Consider the following 18,900-nt stretch of genomic DNA (forward strand, 5'->3'; position numbering starts at 1 on the left):
TGCAATAAAGATGCATCTTTTCAGGAAAAGAGTTTGTGTAGGGTGTGGTTTCACATGAAGTGCACCAAGTGCAATTGATTACTGGAGGTGGAGTTTAAGCCTTGATGCGAAAACGCCTAGCATTGCAAAGGAAGAGGAGCTCGGCCAAAAAATCTTTAATATGCCCTCTTGAGTCTCCTGCTTTTTTAGCACCCAAGTTTTCTTGATAACATCATGATTTACTTGTATGTCAATGCGTTATTCCTCAAAACAGCAATAATCACAGCTCAAAAAAACCTAATCACGTTCAAAGCAATTCACACCTATTTTTCACATTCCTCTTGTTGAGAGTTACCATGGCTAATAGTGGTGTTGTCTACAACCCAGATTAAGCAGCTAGGGTACACAGGTATTCCTGCGCAGAGGCAGTATCATAGTCTATGAAGTTCTACTGAGACGTGATTATTGCTAGTTGAAAACTTTACCCAATACCCCGCCTGGTTGATTTGCAATATAATCAGCTGTGGCAATTTTTGATGGTCTCCTTAGAGACTGAGTCTGATGTTTGGAAAAATAAAAGAACACGTACTGTGCTAAAAATGTTTTCCTGTTTCGGACTTTTCAATTTCCTAAAAGAGTGACGTTTTTAATCACCTTTCCAAATGTTCAAAGAAACAGAGTAATGTCTTACAAACAGCAAATTGAAATGTTTCTTGCAATAAAGATGCATCTTTTCAGGAAAAGAGTTTGTGTAGGGTGTGGTTTCACATGAAGTGCACCAAGTGCAATTGATTACTGGAGGTGGAGTTTAAGCCTTGATGCGAAAACGCCTAGCATTGCAAAGGAAGAGGAGCTCGGCCAAAAAATCTTTAATATGCCCTCTTGAGTCTCCTGCTTTTTTAGCACCCAAGTTTTCTTGATAACATCATGATTTACTTGTATGTCAATGCGTTATTCCTCAAAACAGCAATAATCACAGCTCAAAAAAACCTAATCACGTTCAAAGCAATTCACACCTATTTTTCACATTCCTCTTGTTGAGAGTTACCATGGCTGATAGTGGTGTTGTCTACAACCCAGATTAAGCAGCTAGGGTACACAGGTATTCCTGCGCAGAGGCAGTTTCATAGTCTATGAAGTTCTACTGAGACGTGATTATTGCTAGTTGAAAACTTTACCCAATACCCCGCCTGGTTGATTTGCAATATAATCAGCTGTGGCAATTTTTGATGGTCTCCTTAGAGACTGAGTCTGATGTTTGGAAAAATAAAAAATTATATGCTGTGCTAAAAATGTCTTCCTGTTTCGGACTTTTCATTTTCCTAAAAGAGTGACGTTTTTAATCACCTTTCCAAATGTTCAAAGAAACAGAGTAATGTCTTACAAACAGCAAATTGAAATGTTTCTTGCAATAAAGATGCATCTTTTCAGGAAAAGAGTTTGTGTAGGGTGTGGTTTCACATGAAGTGCACCAAGTGCAATTGATTACTGGAGGTGGAGTTTAAGCCTTGATGCGAAAACGCCTAGCATTGCAAAGGAAGAGGAGCTCGGCCAAAAAATCTTTAATATGCCCTCTTGAGTCTCCTGCTTTTTTAGCACCCAAGTTTTCTTGATAACATCATGATTTACTTGTATGTCAATGCGTTATTCCTCAAAACAGCAATAATCACAGCTCAAAAAAACCTAATCACGTTCAAAGCAATTCACACCTATTTTTCACATTCCTCTTGTTGAGAGTTACCATGGCTGATAGTGGTGTTGTCTACAACCCAGATTAAGCAGCTAGGGTACACAGGTATTCCTGCGCAGAGGCAGTATCATAGTCTATGAAGTTCTACTGAGACGTGATTATTGCTAGTTGAAAACTTTACCCAATACCCCGCCTGGTTGATTTGCAATATAATCAGCTGTGGCAATTTTTGATGGTCTCCTTAGAGACTGAGTTTGATGTTTGGAAAAATAAAAAAACACATACTGTGTTAAAAATGTCTTCCTGTTTTGGACTTTTCATTTTCCTGAAAGAGTGACGTTTTCAATCACCTTTCCAAATGTTCAAAGAAACAGAGTAATGTCTTACAAACAGCAAATTGAAATGTTTCTTGCAATAAAGATGCATCTTTTCAGGAAAAGAGTTTGTGTAGGGTGTGGTTTCACATGAAGTGCACCAAGTGCAATTGATTACTGGAGGTGGAGTTTAAGCCTTGATGCTAAAACGCCTAGCATGGCAAAGGAAGAGGAGCTCGGCCAAAAAATCTTTAATATGCCCTCTTGAGTCTCCTGCTTTTTTAGCACCCAAGTTTTCTTGATAACATCATGATTTACTTGTATGTCAATGCGTTATTCCTCAAAACAGCAATAATCACAGCTCAAAAAAACCTAATCACGTTCAAAGCAATTCACACCTATTTTTCACATTCCTCTTGTTGAGAGTTACCATGGCTGATAGTGGTGTTGTCTACAACCCAGATTAAGCAGCTAGGGTACACAGGTATTCCTGCGCAGAGGCAGTATCATAGTCTATGAAGTTCTACTGAGACGTGATTATTGCTAGTTGAAAACTTTACCCAATACCCCGCCTGGTTGATTTGCAATATAATCAGCTGTGGCAATTTTTGATGGTCTCCTTAGAGACTGAGTCTGATGTTTGGAAAAATAAAAAATTATGTGCTGTGTTAAAATGTTTTCCTGTTTCGGACTTTTCAATTTCCTAAAAGAGTGACGTTTTTAATCACCTTTCCAAATGTTCAAAGAAACAGAGTAATGTCTTACAAACAGCAAATTGAAATGTTTCTTGCAATAAAGATGCATCTTTTCAGGAAAAGAGTTTGTGTAGGGTGTGGTTTCACATGAAGTGCACCAAGTGCAATTGATTACTGGAGGTGGAGTTTAAGCCTTGATGCGAAAACGCCTAGCATTGCAAAGGAAGAGGAGCTCGGCCAAAAAATCTTTAATATGCCCTCTTGAGTCTCCTGCTTTTTTAGCACCCAAGTTTTCTTGATAACATCATGATTTACTTGTATGTCAATGCGTTATTCCTCAAAACAGCAATAATCACAGCTCAAAAAAACCTAATCACGTTCAAAGCAATTCACACCTATTTTTCACATTCCTCTTGTTGAGAGTTACCATGGCTAATAGTGGTGTTGTCTACAACCCAGATTAAGCAGCTAGGGTACACAGGTATTCCTGCGCAGAGGCAGTATCATAGTCTATGAAGTTCTACTGAGACGTGATTATTGCTAGTTGAAAACTTTACCCAATACCCCGCCTGGTTGATTTGCAATATAATCAGCTGTGGCAATTTTTGATGGTCTCCTTAGAGACTGAGTCTGATGTTTGGAAAAATAAAAAAACACGTACTGTGCTAAAAATGTTTTCCTGTTTCGGACTTTTCAATTTCCTAAAAGAGTGACGTTTTTAATCACCTTTCCAAATGTTCAAAGAAACAGAGAGTAATGTCTTACAAACAGCAAATTGAAATGTTTCTTGCAATAAAGATGCATCTTTTCAGGAAAAGAGTTTGTGTAGGGTGTGGTTTCACATGAAGTGCACCAAGTGCAATTGATTACTGGAGGTGGAGTTTAAGCCTTGATGCGAAAACGCCTAGCATTGCAAAGGAAGAGGAGCTCGGCCAAAAAATCTTTAATATGCCCTCTTGAGTCTCCTGCTTTTTTAGCACCCAAGTTTTCTTGATAACATCATGATTTACTTGTATGTCAATGCGTTATTCCTCAAAACAGCAATAATCACAGCTCAAAAAAACCTAATCACGTTCAAAGCAATTCACACCTATTTTTCACATTCCTCTTGTTGAGAGTTACCATGGCTGATAGTGGTGTTGTCTACAACCCAGATTAAGCAGCTAGGGTACACAGGTATTCCTGCGCAGAGGCAGTTCATAGTCTATGAAGTTCTACTGAGACGTGATTATTGCTAGTTGAAAACTTTACCCAATACCCCGCCTGGTTGATTTGCAATATAATCAGCTGTGGCAATTTTTGATGGTCTCCTTAGAGACTGAGTCTGATGTTTGGAAAAATAAAAAATTATATGCTGTGCTAAAAATGTCTTCCTGTTTCGGACTTTTCATTTTCCTAAAAGAGTGACGTTTTTAATCACCTTTCCAAATGTTCAAAGAAACAGAGAGAATGTCTTACAAACAGCAAATTGAAATGTTTCTTGCAATAAAGATGCATCTTTTCAGGAAAAGAGTTTGTGTAGGGTGTGGTTTCACATGAAGTGCACCAAGTGCAATTGATTACTGGAGGTGGAGTTTAAGCCTTGATGCGAAAACGCCTAGCATTGCAAAGGAAGAGGAGCTCGGCCAAAAAATCTTTAATATGCCCTCTTGAGTCTCCTGCTTTTTTAGCACCCAAGTTTTCTTGATAACATCATGATTTACTTGTATGTCAATGCGTTATTCCTCAAAACAGCAATAATCACAGCTCAAAAAAACCTAATCACGTTCAAAGCAATTCACACCTATTTTTCACATTCCTCTTGTTGAGAGTTACCATGGCTGATAGTGGTGTTGTCTACAACCCAGATTAAGCAGCTAGGGTACACAGGTATTCCTGCGCAGAGGCAGTATCATAGTCTATGAAGTTCTACTGAGACGTGATTATTGCTAGTTGAAAACTTTACCCAATACCCCGCCTGGTTGATTTGCAATATAATCAGCTGTGGCAATTTTTGATGGTCTCCTTAGAGACTGAGTCTGATGTTTGGAAAAATAAAAAATTATGTGCTGTGTTAAAAATGTTTTCCTGTTTCGGACTTTTCAATTTCCTAAAAGAGTGACGTTTTTAATCACCTTTCCAATGTTCAAAGAAACAGAGTAATGTCTTACAAACAGCAAATTGAAATGTTTCTTGCAATAAAGATGCATCTTTTCAGGAAAAGAGTTTTGTAGAGTTTGTGTAGGGTGTGGTTTCACATGAAGTGCACCAAGTGCAATTGATTACTGGAGGTGGAGTTTAAGCCTTGATGCGAAAACGCCTAGCATTGCAAAGGAAGAGGAGCTCGGCCAAAAAATCTTTAATATGCCCTCTTGAGTCTCCTGCTTTTTTAGCACCCAAGTTTTCTTGATAACATCATGATTTACTTGTATGTCAATGCGTTATTCCTCAAAACAGCAATAATCACAGCTCAAAAAAACCTAATCACGTTCAAAGCAATTCACACCTATTTTTCACATTCCTCTTGTTGAGAGTTACCATGGCTGATAGTGGTGTTGTCTACAACCCAGATTAAGCAGCTAGGGTACACAGGTATTCCTGCGCAGAGGCAGTATCATAGTCTATGAAGTTCTATTGAGACGTGATTATTGCTAGTTGAAAACTTTACCCAATACCCCGCCTGGTTGATTTGCAATATAATCAGCTGTGGCAATTTTTGATGGTCTCCTTAGAGACTGAGTCTGATGTTTGGAAAAATAAAAAATTATGTGCTGTGTTAAAAATGTTTTCCTGTTTCGGACTTTTCAATTTCCTAAAAGAGTGACGTTTTTAATCACCTTTCCAAATGTTCAAAGAAACAGAGTAATGTCTTACAAACAGCAAATTGAAATGTTTCTTGCAATAAAGATGCATCTTTTCAGGAAAAGAGTTTGTGTAGGGTGTGGTTTCACATGAAGTGCACCAAGTGCAATTGATTACTGGAGGTGGAGTTTAAGCCTTGATGCGAAAACGCCTAGCATTGCAAAGGAAGAGGAGCTCGGCCAAAAAATCTTTAATATGCCCTCTTGAGTCTCCTGCTTTTTTAGCACCCAAGTTTTCTTGATAACATCATGATTTACTTGTATGTCAATGCGTTATTCCTCAAAACAGCAATAATCACAGCTCAAAAAAACCTAATCACGTTCAAAGCAATTCACACCTATTTTTCACATTCCTCTTGTTGAGAGTTACCATGGCTGATAGTGGTGTTGTCTACAACCCAGATTAAGCAGCTAGGGTACACAGGTATTCCTGCGCAGAGGCAGTATCATAGTCTATGAAGTTCTACTGAGACGTGATTATTGCTAGTTGAAAACTTTACCCAATACCCCGCCTGGTTGATTTGCAATATAATCAGCTGTGGCAATTTTTGATGGTCTCCTTAGAGACTGAGTTTGATGTTTGGAAAAATAAAAAAACACATACTGTGTTAAAAATGTCTTCCTGTTTTGGACTTTTCATTTTCCTGAAAGAGTGACGTTTTCAATCACCTTTCCAAATGTTCAAAGAAACAGAGTAATGTCTTACAAACAGCAAATTGAAATGTTTCTTGCAATAAAGATGCATCTTTTCAGGAAAAGAGTTTGTGTAGGGTGTGGTTTCACATGAAGTGCACCAAGTGCAATTGATTACTGGAGGTGGAGTTTAAGCCTTGATGCTAAAACGCCTAGCATGGCAAAGGAAGAGGAGCTCGGCCAAAAAATCTTTAATATGCCCTCTTGAGTCTCCTGCTTTTTTAGCACCCAAGTTTTCTTGATAACATCATGATTTACTTGTATGTCAATGCGTTATTCCTCAAAACAGCAATAATCACAGCTCAAAAAAACCTAATCACGTTCAAAGCAATTCACACCTATTTTTCACATTCCTCTTGTTGAGAGTTACCATGGCTGATAGTGGTGTTGTCTACAACCCAGATTAAGCAGCTAGGGTACACAGGTATTCCTGCGCAGAGGCAGTATCATAGTCTATGAAGTTCTACTGAGACGTGATTATTGCTAGTTGAAAACTTTACCCAATACCCCGCCTGGTTGATTTGCAATATAATCAGCTGTGGCAATTTTTGATGGTCTCCTTAGAGACTGAGTTGATGTTTGGAAAAATAAAAAAGTTATGTGCTGTGTTAAAAATGTTTTCCTGTTTCGGACTTTTCAATTTCCTAAAAGAGTGACGTTTTTAATCACCTTTCCAAATGTTCAAAGAAACAGAGTAATGTCTTACAAACAGCAAATTGAAATGTTTCTTGCAATAAAGATGCATCTTTTCAGGAAAAGAGTTTGTGTAGGGTGTGGTTTCACATGAAGTGCACCAAGTGCAATTGATTACTGGAGGAGGTGGAGTTTAAGCCTTGATGCGAAAACGCCTAGCATTGCAAAGGAAGAGGAGCTCGGCCAAAAAATCTTTAATATGCCCTCTTGAGTCTTCTGCTTTTTTAGCACCCAAGTTTTCTTGATAACATCATGATTTACTTGTATGTCAATGCGTTATTCCTCAAAACAGCAATAATCACAGCTCAAAAAAACCTAATCACGTTCAAAGCAATTCACACCTATTTTTCACATTCCTCTTGTTGAGAGTTACCATGGCTGATAGTGGTGTTGTCTACAACCCAGATTAAGCAGCTAGGGTACACAGGTATTCCTGCGCAGAGGCAGTATCATAGTCTATGAAGTTCTACTGAGACGTGATTATTGCTAGTTGAAAACTTTACCCAATACCCCGCCTGGTTGATTTGCAATATAATCAGCTGTGGCAATTTTTGATGGTCTCCTTAGAGACTGAGTTTGATGTTTGGAAAAATAAAAAAACACATACTGTGCTAAAAATGTCTTCCTGTTTGGACTTTTCATTTTCCTGAAAGAGTGACGTTTTCAATCACCTTTCCAAATGTTCAAAGAAACAGAGTAATGTCTTACAAACAGCAAATTGAAATGTTTCTTGCAATAAAGATGCATCTTTTCAGGAAAAGAGTTTGTGTAGGGTGTGGTTTCACATGAAGTGCACCAAGTGCAATTGATTACTGGAGGTGGAGTTTAAGCCTTGATGCTAAAACGCCTAGCATGCAAAGGAAGAGGAGCTCGGCCAAAAAATCTTTAATATGCCCTCTTGAGTCTCCTGCTTTTTTAGCACCCAAGTTTTCTTGATAACATCATGATTTACTTGTATGTCAATGCGTTATTCCTCAAAACAGCAATAATCACAGCTCAAAAAAACCTAATCACGTTCAAAGCAATTCACACCTATTTTTCACATTCCTCTTGTTGAGAGTTACCATGGCTGATAGTGGTGTTGTCTACAACCCAGATTAAGCAGCTAGGGTACACAGGTATTCCTGCGCAGAGGCAGTATCATAGTCTATGAAGTTCTACTGAGACGTGATTATTGCTAGTTGAAAACTTTACCCAATACCCCGCCTGGTTGATTTGCAATATAATCAGCTGTGGCAATTTTTGATGGTCTCCTTAGAGACTGAGTTTGATGTTTGGAAAAATAAAAAAACACATACTGTGTTAAAAATGTCTTCCTTTTGGACTTTTCATTTTCCTGAAAGAGTGACGTTTTCAATCACCTTTCCAAATGTTCAAAGAAACAGAGTAATGTCTTACAAACAGCAAATTGAAATGTTTCTTGCAATAAAGATGCATCTTTTCAGGAAAAGAGTTTGTGTAGGGTGTGGTTTCACATGAAGTGCACCAAGTGCAATTGATTACTGGAGGTGGAGTTTAAGCCTTGATGCTAAAACGCCTAGCATGGCAAAGGAAGAGGAGCTCGGCCAAAAAATCTTTAATATGCCCTCTTGAGTCTCCTGCTTTTTTAGCACCCAAGTTTTCTTGATAACATCATGATTTACTTGTATGTCAATGCGTTATTCCTCAAAACAGCAATAATCACAGCTCAAAAAAACCTAATCACGTTCAAAGCAATTCACACCTATTTTTCACATTCCTCTTGTTGAGAGTTACCATGGCTGATAGTGGTGTTGTCTACAACCCAGATTAAGCAGCTAGGGTACACAGGTATTCCTGCGCAGAGGCAGTATCATAGTCTATGAAGTTCTACTGAGACGTGATTATTGCTAGTTGAAAACTTTACCCAATACCCCGCCTGGTTGATTTGCAATATAATCAGCTGTGGCAATTTTTGATGGTCTCCTTAGAGACTGAGTCTGATGTTTGGAAAAATAAAAAATTATGTGCTGTGTTAAAAATGTTTTCCTGTTTCGGACTTTTCAATTTCCTAAAAGAGTGACGTTTTTAATCACCTTTCCAAATGTTCAAAGAAACAGAGTAATGTCTTACAAACAGCAAATTGAAATGTTTCTTGCAATAAAGATGCATCTTTTCAGGAAAAGAGTTTGTGTAGGGTGTGGTTTCACATGAAGTGCACCAAGTGCAATTGATTACTGGAGGTGGAGTTTAAGCCTTGATGCGAAAACGCCTAGCATTGCAAAGGAAGAGGAGCTCGGCCAAAAAATCTTTAATATGCCCTCTTGAGTCTCCTGCTTTTTTAGCACCCAAGTTTTCTTGATAACATCATGATTTACTTGTATGTCAATGCGTTATTCCTCAAAACAGCAATAATCACAGCTCAAAAAAACCTAATCACGTTCAAAGCAATTCACACCTATTTTTCACATTCCTCTTGTTGAGAGTTACCATGGCTGATAGTGGTGTTGTCTACAACCCAGATTAAGCAGCTAGGGTACACAGGTATTCCTGCGCAGAGGCAGTATCATAGTCTATGAAGTTCTACTGAGACGTGATTATTGCTAGTTGAAAACTTTACCCAATACCCCGCCTGGTTGATTTGCAATATAATCAGCTGTGGCAATTTTTGATGGTCTCCTTAGAGACTGAGTTTGATGTTTGGAAAAATAAAAAAACACATACTGTGCTAAAAATGTCTTCCTGTTTGGACTTTTCATTTTCCTGAAAGAGTGACGTTTTCAATCACCTTTCCAAATGTTCAAAGAAACAGAGTAATGTCTTACAAACAGCAAATTGAAATGTTTCTTGCAATAAAGATGCATCTTTTCAGGAAAAGAGTTTGTGTAGGGTGTGGTTTCACATGAAGTGCACCAAGTGCAATTGATTACTGGAGGTGGAGTTTAAGCCTTGATGCTAAAACGCCTAGCATGGCAAAGGAAGAGGAGCTCGGCCAAAAAATCTTTAATATGCCCTCTTGAGTCTCCTGCTTTTTTAGCACCCAAGTTTTCTTGATAACATCATGATTTACTTGTATGTCAATGCGTTATTCCTCAAAACAGCAATAATCACAGCTCAAAAAAACCTAATCACGTTCAAAGCAATTCACACCTATTTTTCACATTCCTCTTGTTGAGAGTTACCATGGCTGATAGTGGTGTTGTCTACAACCCAGATTAAGCAGCTAGGGTACACAGGTATTCCTGCGCAGAGGCAGTATCATAGTCTATGAAGTTCTACTGAGACGTGATTATTGCTAGTTGAAAACTTTACCCAATACCCTGCCTGGTTGATTTGCAATATAATCAGCTGTGGCAATTTTTGATGGTCTCTTAGAGACTGAGTCTGATGTTTGGAAAAATAAAAAGTTATGTGCTGTGTTAAAAATGTTTTCCTGTTTCGGACTTTTCAATTTCCTAAAAGAGTGACGTTTTTAATCACCTTTCCAAATGTTCAAAGAAACAGAGTAATGTCTTACAAACAGCAAATTGAAATGTTTCTTGCAATAAAGATGCATCTTTTCAGGAAAAGAGTTTGTGTAGGGTGTGGTTTCACATGAAGTGCACCAAGTGCAATTGATTACTGGAGGTGGAGTTTAAGCCTTGATGCGAAAACGCCTAGCATTGCAAAGGAAGAGGAGCTCGGCCAAAAAATCTTTAATATGCCCTCTTGAGTCTCCTGCTTTTTTAGCACCAAGTTTTCTTGATAACATCATGATTTACTTGTATGTCAATGCGTTATTCCTCAACACAGCAATAATCACAGCTCAAAAAAACCTAATCACGTTCAAAGCAATTCACACCTATTTTTCACATTCCTCTTGTTGAGTTACCATGGCTTATAGTGGTGTTGTCTACAACCCAGATTAAGCAGCTAGGGTACACAGGTATTCCTGCGCAGAGGCAGTATCATAGTCTATGAAGTTCTACTGAGACGTGATTATTGCTAGTTGAAAACTTTACCCAATACCCCGCCTGGTTGATTTGCAATATAATCAGCTGTGGCAATTTTTGATGGTCTCCTTAAAGTCTGAGTCTGATGTTTGGAAAAATAAAAAATTATGTGCTGTGTTAAAAATGTTTTCCTGTTTCGGACTTTTCAATTTCCTAAAAGAGTGACGTTTTTAATCACCTTTCCAAATGTTCAAAGAAACAGAGTAATGTCTTACAAACAGCAAATTGAAATGTTTCTTGCAATAAAGATGCATCTTTTCAGGAAAAGAGTTTGTGTAGGGTGTGGTTTCACATGAAGTGCACCAAGTGCAATTGATTACTGGAGGTGGAGTTTAAGCCTTGATGCGAAAACGCCTAGCATTGCAAAGGAAGAGGAGCTCGGCCAAAAAATCTTTAATATGCCCTCTTGAGTCTCCTGCTTTTTTAGCACCCAAGTTTTCTTGATAACATCATGATTTACTTGTATGTCAATGCGTTATTCCTCAAAACAGCAATAATCACAGCTCAAAAAAACCTAATCACGTTCAAAGCAATTCACACCTATTTTTCACATTCCTCTTGTTGAGTTACCATGGCTGATAGTGGTGTTGTCTACAACCCAGATTAAGCAGCTAGGGTACACAGGTATTCCTGCGCAGAGGCAGTATCATAGTCTATGAAGTTCTACTGAGATGTGATTATTGCTAGTTGAAAACTTTACCCAATACCCCGCCTGGTTGATTTGCAATATAATCAGCTGTGGCAATTTTTGATGGTCTCCTTAGAGACTGAGTCTGATGTTTGGAAAAACAAAAATTATGTGCTGTGTTAAAAATGCCTTCCTGTTTCGGACTTTTCATTTTCCTAAAAGAGTGACGTTTTTAATCACCTTTCCAAATGTTCAAAGAAACAGAGTAATGTCTTACAAACAGCAATTTGAAATGTTTCTTGCAATAAAGATGCATCTTTTCAGGAAAAGAGTTTGTGTAGGGTGTGGTTTCACATGAAGTGCACCAAGTGCAATTGATTACTGGAGGTGGAGTTTAAGCCTTGATGCGAAAACGCCTAGCATTGCAAAGGAAGAGGAGCTCGGCCAAAAAATCTTTAATATGCCCTCTTGAGTCTCCTGCTTTTTTAGCACCCAAGTTTTCTTGATAACATCATGATTTACTTGTATGTCAATGCGTTATTCCTCAAAACAGCAATAATCACAGCTCAAAAAAACCTAATCACGTTCAAAGCAATTCACACCTATTTTTCACATTCCTCTTGTTGAGAGTTACCATGGCTGATAGTGGTGTTGTCTACAACCCAGATTAAGCAGCTAGGGTACACAGGTATTCCTGCGCAGAGGCAGTATCATAGTCTATGAAGTTCTACTGAGACGTGATTATTGCTAGTTGAAAACTTTACCCAATACCCCGCCTGGTTGATTTGCAATATAATCAGCTGTGGCAATTTTTGATGGTCTCCTTAGAGACTGAGTTTGATGTTTGGAAAAATAAAAAAACACATACTGTGCTAAAAATGTCTTCCTGTTTTGGACTTTTCATTTTCCTGAAAGAGTGACGTTTTCAATCACCTTTCCAAATGTTCAAAGAAACAGAGTAATGTCTTACAAACAGCAAATTGAAATGTTTCTTGCAATAAAGATGCATCTTTTCAGGAAAAGAGTTTGTGTAGGGTGTGGTTTCACATGAAGTGCACCAAGTGCAATTGATTACTGGAGGTGGAGTTTAAGCCTTGATGCGAAAACGCCTAGCATTGCAAAGGAAGAGGAGCTCGGCCAAAAAATCTTTAATATGCCCTCTTGAGTCTCCTGCTTTTTTAGCACCCAAGTTTTCTTGATAACATCATGATTTACTTGTATGTCAATGCGTTATTCCTCAAAACAGCAATAATCACAGCTCAAAAAAACCTAATCACGTTCAAAGCAATTCACACCTATTTTTCACATTCCTCTTGTTGAGAGTTACCATGGCTGATAGTGGTGTTGTCTACAACCCAGATTAAGCAGCTAGGGTACACAGGTATTCCTGCGCAGAGGCAGTATCATAGTCTATGAAGTTCTACTGAGACGTGATTATTGCTAGTTGAAAACTTTACCAAATACCCCGCCTGGTTGATTTGCAATATAATCAGCTGTGGCAATTTTTGATGGTCTCCTTAGAGACTGAGTTTGATGTTTGGAAAAATAAAAAAACACATACTGTGCTAAAAATGTCTTCCTGTTTTGGACTTTTCATTTTCCTGAAAGAGTGACGTTTTCAATCACCTTTCCAAATGTTCAAAGAAACAGAGTAATGTCTTACAAACAGCAAATTGAAATGTTTCTTGCAATAAAGATGCATCTTTTCAGGAAAAGAGTTTGTGTAGGGTGTGGTTTCACATGAAGTGCACCAAGTGCAATTGATTACTGGAGGTGGAGTTTAAGCCTTGATGCTAAAACGCCTAGCATGGCAAAGGAAGAGGAGCTCGGCCAAAAAATCTTTAATATGCCCTCTTGAGTCTCCTGCTTTTTTAGCACCCAAGTTTTCTTGATAACATCATGATTTACTTGTATGTCAATGCGTTATTCCTCAAAACAGCAATAATCACAGCTCAAAAAAACCTAATCACGTTCAAAGCAATTCACACCTATTTTTCACATTCCTCTTGTTGAGAGTTACCATGGCTGATAGTGGTGTTGTCTACAACCCAGATTAAGCAGCTAGGGTACACAGGTATTCCTGCGCAGAGGCAGTATCATAGTCTATGAAGTTCTACTGAGACGTGATTATTGCTAGTTGAAAACTTTACCCAATACCCCGCCTGGTTGATTTGCAATATAATCAGCTGTGGCAATTTTTGATGGTCTACTTAGAGACTGAGTCTGATGTTTGGAAAAATAAAAAGTTATGTGCTGTGTTAAAAATGTTTTCCTGTTTCGGACTTTTCAATTTCCTAAAAGAGTGACGTTTTTAATCACCTTTCCAAATGTTCAAAGAAACAGAGTAATGTCTTACAAACAGCAAATTGAAATGTTTCTTGCAATAAAGATGCATCTTTTCAGGAAAAGAGTTTGTGTAGGGTGTGGTTTCACATGAAGTGCACCAAGTGCAATTGATTACTGGAGGTGGAGTTTAAGCCTTGATGCGAAAACGCCTAGCATTGCAAAGGAAGAGGAGCTCGGCCAAAAAATCTTTAATATGCCCTCTTGAGTCTCCTGCTTTTTTAGCACCCAAGTTTTCTTGATAACATCATGATTTACTTGTATGTCAATGCGTTATTCCTCAAAACAGCAATAATCACAGCTCAAAAAAACCTAATCACGTTCAAAGCAATTCACACCTATTTTTCACATTCCTCTTGTTGAGTTACCATGGCTGATAGTGGTGTTGTCTACAACCCAGATTAAGCAGCTAGGGTACACAGGTATTCCTGCGCAGAGGCAGTATCATAGTCTATGAAGTTCTACTGAGATGTGATTATTGCTAGTTGAAAACTTTACCCAATACCCCGCCTGGTTGATTTGCAATATAATCAGCTGTGGCAATTTTTGATGGTCTCCTTAGAGACTGAGTTTGATGTTTGGAAAAATAAAAAACACATACTGTGCTAAAAATGTCTTCCTGTTTTGGACTTTTCATTTTCCTGAAAGAGTGACGTTTTCAATCACCTTTCCAAATGTTCAAAGAAACAGAGTAATGTCTTACAAACAGCAAATTGAAATGTTTCTTGCAATAAAGATGCATCTTTTCAGGAAAAGAGTTTGTGTAGGGTGTGGTTTCACATGAAGTGCACCAAGTGCAATTGATTACTGGAGGTGGAGTTTAAGCCTTGATGCGAAAACGCCTAGCATTGCAAAGGAAGAGGAGCTCGGCCAAAAAATCTTTAATATGCCCTCTTGAGTCTCCTGCTTTTTTAGCACCCAAGTTTTCTTGATAACATCATGATTTACTTGTATGTCAATGCGTTATTCCTCAAAACAGCAATAATCACAGCTCAAAAAAACCTAATCACGTTCAAAGCAATTCACACCTATTTTTCACATTCCTCTTGTTGAGAGTTACCATGGCTGATAGTGGTGTTGTCTACAACCCAGATTAAGCAGCTAGGGTACACAGGTATTCCTGCGCAGAGGCAGTATCATAGTCTATGAAGTTCTACTGAGACGTGATTATTGCTAGTTGAAAACTTTACCAATACCCCGCCTGGTTGATTTGCAATATAATCAGCTGTGGCAATTTTTGATGGTCTCCTTAGAGACTGAGTTTGATGTTTGGAAAAATAAAAAACACATACTGTGCTAAAAATGTCTTCCTGTTTTGGACTTTTCATTTTCCTGAAAGAGTGACGTTTTCAATCACCTTTCCAAATGTTCAAAGAAACAGAGTAATGTCTTACAAACAGCAAATTGAAATGTTTCTTGCAATAAAGATGCATCTTTTCAGGAAAAGAGTTTGTGTAGGGTGTGGTTTCACATGAAGTGCACCAAGTGCAATTGATTACTGGAGGTGGAGTTTAAGCCTTGATGCTAAAACGCCTAGCATGGCAAAGGAAGAGGAGCTCGGCCAAAAAATCTTTAATATGCCCTCTTGAGTCTCCTGCTTTTTTAGCACCCAAGTTTTCTTGATAACATCATGATTTACTTGTATGTCAATGCGTTATTCCTCAAAACAGCAATAATCACAGCTCAAAAAAACCTAATCACGTTCAAAGCAATTCACACCTATTTTTCACATTCCTCTTGTTGAGAGTTACCATGGCTGATAGTGGTGTTGTCTACAACCCAGATTAAGCAGCTAGGGTACACAGGTATTCCTGCGCAGAGGCAGTATCATAGTCTATGAAGTTCTACTGAGACGTGATTATTGCTAGTTGAAAACTTTACCCAATACCCTGCCTGGTTGATTTGCAATATAATCAGCTGTGGCAATTTTTGATGGTCTACTTAGAGACTGAGTCTGATGTTTGGAAAAATAAAAAGTTATGTGCTGTGTTAAAAATGTTTTCCTGTTTCGGACTTTTCAATTTCCTAAAAGAGTGACGTTTTTAATCACCTTTCCAAATGTTCAAAGAAACAGAGTAATGTCTTACAAACAGCAAATTGAAATGTTTCTTGCAATAAAGATGCATCTTTTCAGGAAAAGAGTTTGTGTAGGGTGTGGTTTCACATGAAGTGCACCAAGTGCAATTGATTACTGGAGGTGGAGTTTAAGCCTTGATGCGAAAACGCCTAGCATTGCAAAGGAAGAGGAGCTCGGCCAAAAAATCTTTAATATGCCCTCTTGAGTCTCCTGCTTTTTTAGCACCCAAGTTTTCTTGATAACATCATGATTTACTTGTATGTCAATGCGTTATTCCTCAAAACAGCAATAATCACAGCTCAAAAAAACCTAATCACGTTCAAAGCAATTCACACCTATTTTTCACATTCCTCTTGTTGAGTTACCATGGCTGATAGTGGTGTTGTCTACAACCCAGATTAAGCAGCTAGGGTACACAGGTATTCCTGCGCAGAGGCAGTATCATAGTCTATGAAGTTCTACTGAGATGTGATTATTGCTAGTTGAAAACTTTACCCAATACCCCGCCTGGTTGATTTGCAATATAATCAGCTGTGGCAATTTTTGATGGTCTCCTTAGAGACTGAGTCTGATGTTTGGAAAAATAAAAAATTATGTGCTGTGTTAAAAATGCCTTCCTGTTTCGGACTTTTCATTTTCCTAAAAGAGTGACGTTTTTAATCACCTTTCCAAATGTTCAAAGAAACAGAGTAATGTCTTACAAACAGCAATTTGAAATGTTTCTTGCAATAAAGATGCATCTTTTCAGGAAAAGAGTTTGTGTAGGGTGTGGTTTCACATGAAGTGCACCAAGTGCAATTGATTACTGGAGGTGGAGTTTAAGCCTTGATGCGAAAACGCCTAGCATTGCAAAGGAAGAGGAGCTCGGCCAAAAAATCTTTAATATGCCCTCTTGAGTCTCCTGCTTTTTTAGCACCCAAGTTTTCTTGATAACATCATGATTTACTTGTATGTCAATGCGTTATTCCTCAAAACAGCAATAATCACAGCTCAAAAAAACCTAATCACGTTCAAAGCAATTCACACCTATTTTTCACATTCCTCTTGTTGAGAGTTACCATGGCTGATAGTGGTGTTGTCTACAACCCAGATTAAGCAGCTAGGGTACACAGGTATTCCTGCGCAGAGGCAGTATCATAGTCTATGAAGTTCTACTGAGACGTGATTATTGCTAGTTGAAAACTTTACCCAATACCCCGCCTGGTTGATTTGCAATATAATCAGCTGTGGCAATTTTTGATGGTCTCCTTAGAGACTGAGTTTGATGTTTGGAAAAATAAAAAAACACATACTGTGCTAAAAATGTCTTCCTGTTTTGGACTTTTCATTTTCCTGAAAGAGTGACGTTTTCAATCACCTTTCCAAATGTTCAAAGAAACAGAGTAATGTCTTACAAACAGCAAATTGAAATGTTTCTTGCAATAAAGATGCATCTTTTCAGGAAAAGAGTTTGTGTAGGGTGTGGTTTCACATGAAGTGCACCAAGTGCAATTGATTACTGGAGGTGGAGTTTAAGCCTTGATGCGAAAACGCCTAGCATTGCAAAGGAAGAGGAGCTCGGCCAAAAAATCTTTAATATGCCCTCTTGAGTCTCCTGCTTTTTTAGCACCCAAGTTTTCTTGATAACATCATGATTTACTTGTATGTCAATGCGTTATTCCTCAAAACAGCAATAATCACAGCTCAAAAAAACCTAATCACGTTCAAAGCAATTCACACCTATTTTTCACATTCCTCTTGTTGAGAGTTACCATGGCTGATAGTGGTGTTGTCTACAACCCAGATTAAGCAGCTAGGGTACACAGGTATTCCTGCGCAGAGGCAGTATCATAGTCTATGAAGTTCTACTGAGACGTGATTATTGCTAGTTGAAAACTTTACCCAATACCCCGCCTGGTTGATTTGCAATATAATCAGCTGTGGCAATTTTTGATGGTCTCCTTAGAGACTGAGTCTGATGTTTGGAAAAATAAAAAATTATGTGCTGTGTTAAAAATGTTTTCCTGTTTCGGACTTTTCAATTTCCTAAAAGAGTGACGTTTTTAATCACCTTTCCAAATGTTCAAAGAAACAGAGTAATGTCTTACAAACAGCAAATTGAAATGTTTCTTGCAATAAAGATGCATCTTTTCAGGAAAAGAGTTTGTGTAGGGTGTGGTTTCACATGAAGTGCACCAAGTGCAATTGATTACTGGAGGTGGAGTTTAAGCCTTGATGCGAAAACGCCTAGCATTGCAAAGGAAGAGGAGCTCGGCCAAAAAATCTTTAATATGCCCTCTTGAGTCTCCTGCTTTTTTAGCACCCAAGTTTTCTTGATAACATCATGATTTACTTGTATGTCAATGCGTTATTCCTCAAAACAGCAATAATCACAGCTCAAAAAAACCTAATCACGTTCAAAGCAATTCACACCTATTTTTCACATTCCTCTTGTTGAGTTACCATGGCTTATAGTGGTGTTGTCTACAACCCAGATTAAGCAGCTAGGGTACACAGGTATTCCTGCGCAGAGGCAGTATCATAGTCTATGAAGTTCTACTGAGACGTGATTATTGCTAGTTGAAAACTTTACCCAATACCCCGCCTGGTTGATTTGCAATATAATCAGCTGTGGCAATTTTTGATGGTCTCCTTAGAGACTGAGTCTGATGTTTGGAAAAATAAAAAATTATGTGCTGTGTTAAAAATGTTTTCCTGTTTCGGACTTTTCAATTTCCTAAAAGAGTGACGTTTTTAATCACCTTTCCAAATGTTCAAAGAAACAGAGTAATGTCTTACAAACAGCAAATTGAAATGTTTCTTGCAATAAAGATGCATCTTTTCAGGAAAAGAGTTTGTGTAGGGTGTGGTTTCACATGAAGTGCACCAAGTGCAATTGATTACTGGAGGTGGAGTTTAAGCCTTGATGCGAAAACGCCTAGCATTGCAAAGGAAGAGGAGCTCGGCCAAAAAATCTTTAATATGCCCTCTTGAGTCTCCTGCTTTTTTAGCACCCAAG

General features: G+C 38.2%; 27 non-coding genes across 27 annotated transcripts; all 27 read left to right on the top strand.

Annotated features, from left to right (window-relative positions):
* Window positions 1-390: 390 nt before the first annotated feature.
* Window positions 391-531, top strand: LOC130513332 (U4 spliceosomal RNA). Its single transcript, XR_008946678.1, has one exon. It is a non-coding gene; the product is annotated as a U4 spliceosomal RNA (small nuclear RNA).
* A 552-nt stretch (window positions 532-1,083) lies between these two features.
* LOC130513359 (U4 spliceosomal RNA) lies at window positions 1,084-1,224 on the top strand. Its single transcript, XR_008946703.1, has one exon. It is a non-coding gene; the product is annotated as a U4 spliceosomal RNA (small nuclear RNA).
* A 552-nt stretch (window positions 1,225-1,776) lies between these two features.
* LOC130513333 (U4 spliceosomal RNA) lies at window positions 1,777-1,917 on the top strand. The gene has a single exon (XR_008946679.1). It is a non-coding gene; the product is annotated as a U4 spliceosomal RNA (small nuclear RNA).
* A 552-nt stretch (window positions 1,918-2,469) lies between these two features.
* On the top strand, window positions 2,470-2,610 carry LOC130513335 (U4 spliceosomal RNA). Its single transcript, XR_008946680.1, has one exon. It is a non-coding gene; the product is annotated as a U4 spliceosomal RNA (small nuclear RNA).
* Window positions 2,611-3,161: 551 nt separating this feature from the next.
* On the top strand, window positions 3,162-3,302 carry LOC130513336 (U4 spliceosomal RNA). The gene has a single exon (XR_008946681.1). It is a non-coding gene; the product is annotated as a U4 spliceosomal RNA (small nuclear RNA).
* A 554-nt stretch (window positions 3,303-3,856) lies between these two features.
* LOC130513365 (U4 spliceosomal RNA) lies at window positions 3,857-3,996 on the top strand. Its single transcript, XR_008946709.1, has one exon. It is a non-coding gene; the product is annotated as a U4 spliceosomal RNA (small nuclear RNA).
* Window positions 3,997-4,549: 553 nt separating this feature from the next.
* Window positions 4,550-4,690, top strand: LOC130513337 (U4 spliceosomal RNA). The gene has a single exon (XR_008946682.1). It is a non-coding gene; the product is annotated as a U4 spliceosomal RNA (small nuclear RNA).
* A 561-nt stretch (window positions 4,691-5,251) lies between these two features.
* LOC130513361 (U4 spliceosomal RNA) lies at window positions 5,252-5,392 on the top strand. The gene has a single exon (XR_008946705.1). It is a non-coding gene; the product is annotated as a U4 spliceosomal RNA (small nuclear RNA).
* A 552-nt stretch (window positions 5,393-5,944) lies between these two features.
* On the top strand, window positions 5,945-6,085 carry LOC130513338 (U4 spliceosomal RNA). Its single transcript, XR_008946683.1, has one exon. It is a non-coding gene; the product is annotated as a U4 spliceosomal RNA (small nuclear RNA).
* A 552-nt stretch (window positions 6,086-6,637) lies between these two features.
* LOC130513339 (U4 spliceosomal RNA) lies at window positions 6,638-6,778 on the top strand. Its single transcript, XR_008946684.1, has one exon. It is a non-coding gene; the product is annotated as a U4 spliceosomal RNA (small nuclear RNA).
* Window positions 6,779-7,333: 555 nt separating this feature from the next.
* LOC130513340 (U4 spliceosomal RNA) lies at window positions 7,334-7,474 on the top strand. The gene has a single exon (XR_008946686.1). It is a non-coding gene; the product is annotated as a U4 spliceosomal RNA (small nuclear RNA).
* A 550-nt stretch (window positions 7,475-8,024) lies between these two features.
* On the top strand, window positions 8,025-8,165 carry LOC130513341 (U4 spliceosomal RNA). The gene has a single exon (XR_008946687.1). It is a non-coding gene; the product is annotated as a U4 spliceosomal RNA (small nuclear RNA).
* A 550-nt stretch (window positions 8,166-8,715) lies between these two features.
* Window positions 8,716-8,856, top strand: LOC130513342 (U4 spliceosomal RNA). The gene has a single exon (XR_008946688.1). It is a non-coding gene; the product is annotated as a U4 spliceosomal RNA (small nuclear RNA).
* Window positions 8,857-9,408: 552 nt separating this feature from the next.
* On the top strand, window positions 9,409-9,549 carry LOC130513344 (U4 spliceosomal RNA). The gene has a single exon (XR_008946690.1). It is a non-coding gene; the product is annotated as a U4 spliceosomal RNA (small nuclear RNA).
* Window positions 9,550-10,100: 551 nt separating this feature from the next.
* LOC130513362 (U4 spliceosomal RNA) lies at window positions 10,101-10,240 on the top strand. Its single transcript, XR_008946706.1, has one exon. It is a non-coding gene; the product is annotated as a U4 spliceosomal RNA (small nuclear RNA).
* Window positions 10,241-10,789: 549 nt separating this feature from the next.
* Window positions 10,790-10,930, top strand: LOC130513363 (U4 spliceosomal RNA). Its single transcript, XR_008946707.1, has one exon. It is a non-coding gene; the product is annotated as a U4 spliceosomal RNA (small nuclear RNA).
* A 550-nt stretch (window positions 10,931-11,480) lies between these two features.
* Window positions 11,481-11,621, top strand: LOC130513353 (U4 spliceosomal RNA). The gene has a single exon (XR_008946698.1). It is a non-coding gene; the product is annotated as a U4 spliceosomal RNA (small nuclear RNA).
* A 551-nt stretch (window positions 11,622-12,172) lies between these two features.
* On the top strand, window positions 12,173-12,313 carry LOC130513346 (U4 spliceosomal RNA). Its single transcript, XR_008946691.1, has one exon. It is a non-coding gene; the product is annotated as a U4 spliceosomal RNA (small nuclear RNA).
* A 552-nt stretch (window positions 12,314-12,865) lies between these two features.
* On the top strand, window positions 12,866-13,006 carry LOC130513351 (U4 spliceosomal RNA). Its single transcript, XR_008946696.1, has one exon. It is a non-coding gene; the product is annotated as a U4 spliceosomal RNA (small nuclear RNA).
* Window positions 13,007-13,558: 552 nt separating this feature from the next.
* Window positions 13,559-13,699, top strand: LOC130513360 (U4 spliceosomal RNA). Its single transcript, XR_008946704.1, has one exon. It is a non-coding gene; the product is annotated as a U4 spliceosomal RNA (small nuclear RNA).
* Window positions 13,700-14,249: 550 nt separating this feature from the next.
* On the top strand, window positions 14,250-14,390 carry LOC130513354 (U4 spliceosomal RNA). The gene has a single exon (XR_008946699.1). It is a non-coding gene; the product is annotated as a U4 spliceosomal RNA (small nuclear RNA).
* A 551-nt stretch (window positions 14,391-14,941) lies between these two features.
* LOC130513352 (U4 spliceosomal RNA) lies at window positions 14,942-15,081 on the top strand. The gene has a single exon (XR_008946697.1). It is a non-coding gene; the product is annotated as a U4 spliceosomal RNA (small nuclear RNA).
* A 551-nt stretch (window positions 15,082-15,632) lies between these two features.
* Window positions 15,633-15,773, top strand: LOC130513364 (U4 spliceosomal RNA). Its single transcript, XR_008946708.1, has one exon. It is a non-coding gene; the product is annotated as a U4 spliceosomal RNA (small nuclear RNA).
* Window positions 15,774-16,323: 550 nt separating this feature from the next.
* On the top strand, window positions 16,324-16,464 carry LOC130513357 (U4 spliceosomal RNA). Its single transcript, XR_008946701.1, has one exon. It is a non-coding gene; the product is annotated as a U4 spliceosomal RNA (small nuclear RNA).
* A 552-nt stretch (window positions 16,465-17,016) lies between these two features.
* On the top strand, window positions 17,017-17,157 carry LOC130513347 (U4 spliceosomal RNA). Its single transcript, XR_008946692.1, has one exon. It is a non-coding gene; the product is annotated as a U4 spliceosomal RNA (small nuclear RNA).
* Window positions 17,158-17,709: 552 nt separating this feature from the next.
* LOC130513348 (U4 spliceosomal RNA) lies at window positions 17,710-17,850 on the top strand. Its single transcript, XR_008946693.1, has one exon. It is a non-coding gene; the product is annotated as a U4 spliceosomal RNA (small nuclear RNA).
* A 550-nt stretch (window positions 17,851-18,400) lies between these two features.
* LOC130513349 (U4 spliceosomal RNA) lies at window positions 18,401-18,541 on the top strand. The gene has a single exon (XR_008946694.1). It is a non-coding gene; the product is annotated as a U4 spliceosomal RNA (small nuclear RNA).
* Window positions 18,542-18,900: the final 359 nt, after the last annotated feature.

This window comes from Takifugu flavidus, chromosome 16 (assembly GCF_003711565.1).
Source record: "Takifugu flavidus isolate HTHZ2018 chromosome 16, ASM371156v2, whole genome shotgun sequence".
In the NCBI taxonomy this organism is placed as follows: Eukaryota; Metazoa; Chordata; class Actinopteri; order Tetraodontiformes; family Tetraodontidae; genus Takifugu; species Takifugu flavidus.